Source organism: Neophocaena asiaeorientalis, unplaced genomic scaffold (genome assembly GCF_003031525.2).
Source record: "Neophocaena asiaeorientalis asiaeorientalis breed wild unplaced genomic scaffold, Neophocaena_asiaeorientalis_V1.1 scaffold915, whole genome shotgun sequence".
NCBI classification, from domain to species: domain Eukaryota; kingdom Metazoa; phylum Chordata; class Mammalia; order Artiodactyla; family Phocoenidae; genus Neophocaena; species Neophocaena asiaeorientalis.
In genome coordinates, this window is record NW_020172448.1 from 892,790 (window position 1) to 895,711 (window position 2,922).

Sequence of the window (2,922 nt, forward strand, 5' to 3'; positions counted from 1 at the left end):
TTTTTAAAAGTATTTTAGGTTAAGAAACCAGAGCAAGTAGTTTCATAAATACAGTGAAATGCTGAACTTGATCAAAGTTTCCAGATACTGTAAGTTATTTAAATAAATATATTAATACCCAAAATAGGCAGAATAAAATAAGACCAAACATTACTCTTGATTAATGGGGGTATAAATAAGGTAACCTCTGAGGAAGATTTCGTGAAATGGCAGTGACTGCTATTACTATGTTTATTAATTGAGAAGCAACAGTTTCATAAATTAAATAACTAAAAGCAATGTTCACTACGTCAACAGTGAAAACTGACAAAAATTAAAATATTAAGTGTCAACAAATACTAAACACTGACAGTTTTTTTTAAATTAAGTTTTACAATATACTTAAATGACAAGATATTTAGTTCGGATAGAATATTTTTAAATCTTGCATTTAACTATTATGTGTGCCTACAAGTTTAGAAACATACAATTAGAAATAATTTGATTAGACTTCTGGGTTCAGCTCTGACAGACAAAAAATTTGGAAGTTGTCACTGCTGTCCTTACAATAAGAAAAGGCTGGATCAACTGAAAATCCATGACTATTCTTGAAGACGTCAGAGAACTGAGGTCTCAGGGCAAATTACCAGGCAGAAATCTGAAGAGACAACTTCATGCAGAGACACACAGGTGAGACTTGCTGACCTGAAGCAGAAGCTGCTGGAGCCATAAACTGGTAGGAACACAAACAGTAATTTTGGTGAATTTCTGGCTGGAAGCAGAATGTGGATTAAGATAAGAGCGAGAGACTTCTTGGGCTGCAGTCTTAAGAGGGTCCCTACATTTTCATGGGCTTTGTTTCTGGTGCCTCCACTAGGTTCTCACCATGAAGATCCAAGAAAGGTCCCTGTGGTTCTCAGGGAGAAGGGAAGAGTAATCATTGTGAAATAAACCAACAGTTGAACCATAATGAAGGATACTCTCCTGGCAAAAGGACTTTTTCAGAGCCTTATCCCAGCTGGTGGAAGGGAACCCCTCCCATTCCACCCCCCTCCAGGCTTCCTGTTTCACCTGAAGAGGGAAAACAAAAACAGAAAACAAAAGCATAGTCAACAGGGATCAGAGGTTCAAGGAAATAGATTGGGAAGGCTGCAGCCAGGGAAGGGAGTGCAGGGTGGTGGGTAGGGGAAGCTGTACCATGGAGAAACACCTGTGAAGGTCACAGTCCAAGATCAAGGTCGATTAAAACACTGAAATTTAATTGAAAAATTATAGAACTCTCCCCCAACAGGGCTACAGTAAAACAGATTACACCTCTAAGTCCTACAAGAAGCAGACTCTCTCTGAGGAGGCATTCTCAGGAAAGCCCAATGTCAAGAGGAAAAACAAAGCAAGGACACTAGAGGAATTCGAATCTTCTAGAACCTATTGCTACAGCAAAAGTTAATATAAATCTTCATACTAAAACCCTATTTACCTCATTCTAATTATTTGTACATATCATATTCACCTTTTTTTTTTTTTTTTGCGGTACACGGGCCTCTCACTGTTGTGGCCTCTCCCGTTGTGGAGCACAGGCTCTGGACACGCAGGCTCACCGGCCGTGGCTCACGGGTCCAGCCGCTCCGTGGCATGTGGGATCTTCCCGGACCGGGGCACAAACCCGTGTCCCCTGCATCGGCAGGCGGACTCTCAACCACTGTGCCACCAAGGAAGCACCATATTTACCTTTCAACCAAAAATTACAAGGCCTGCCAAAGGCAAGAAAAAACAGACTGAAGTGACAGAGAAAGCATTAGAACCAGACTTAGATGTGACACAGATTTGGGGATTATCAGACAGAGAATTGAAAATAGCTGTGATTAGCCTTTATGTGCTACCCAGAGAGGGGTCCATACAGCATTGTTCTGGGTTCTTTTGTAACTTAGAGGGAAACTTTCACAATGTCCAGAGCCCTCAATGTCCTGCAAATAAAGAGGAAGAGTTCCTTAAATTCCTTGCAGCAGGAACACACTTAGGTGGTACCAACCTTGACTTCTAAATGGAATAGTCCATCACCAAAGGTAAAGTGATAGCATCTACATCATAAATCTGAAGAAAATCTGAGAGAAGCTTCTGCCGGCAGCTGGTGCCATTGTTGCCTTTGAAAACCCAGCTGATGTCAGTGTCATGTCATACGGGAATATTGGCCAGTGAGCTGAGCTGAAGTTTTCTGCTCTGTTGCTAGCTGCCTTACTCCTAGAACTTGGAAATAGATCCCGGAAGCCTTACTGGAGCCGAGACTTTTGGTGGTTACTGATCCCAGGGCTGACAACCAGCCTCTCACAGGGGCATCTCCTGCCTACTATTGCTCTGTGTGACACAGACTCTCCTCTGTGCTATGTGGACATTGCCACCCATACAAGGGAGCTCGCTCAGCTGGTCTGATGTGATGGATGCTGTCCCAGAAGTTCTACGTGTGCATGGCACCATCTCCCAGGAACACTTATGGAAGGTCATGCTTGATCTCTACTTCTACAGAAATCCTAAAGAGATTGAAAAGGAAGAGGAGGGTGCTGCTGTAAAGGCTGTGACCAAGGAGAAATTTCAGAGTGAATGCACTGCTCCAGCTCCTGAGTTTACTGTTACTCAACCCGAGGTCTCAGGCTGGGCTGAAGGCATGAAGGTTCCTCCTGTGCCTTTTCAGAAGTTTACTGCTGAAGAATAGTTGCAGCTCCCACTGCTCAGTCCATTGGACATATAGGAGCAACCACTGAGTGTTCTTAAGCTGTTCGTCTACAGATTCTTAAACAGAAAATGGAAATAAGGTTGTTGGAAAATAAACAGTTTCTGAAAAAATTTTTAATAAAACAAAATATGATTAATATGGTAAGGGCCCTAATGAAAAAAAAAAGGACAACATGCAAGAACAGAGAGGTAGTATAAGCAGAGAGATGAAAAATC

General features: G+C 42.1%; 1 pseudogene; it reads left to right on the plus strand.

Moving 5' to 3' along the window:
* The first annotated feature begins 577 nt into the window (after positions 1-577).
* Positions 578-2,686, plus strand: LOC112394554 (40S ribosomal protein SA-like; annotated as a pseudogene).
* Positions 2,687-2,922: the final 236 nt, after the last annotated feature.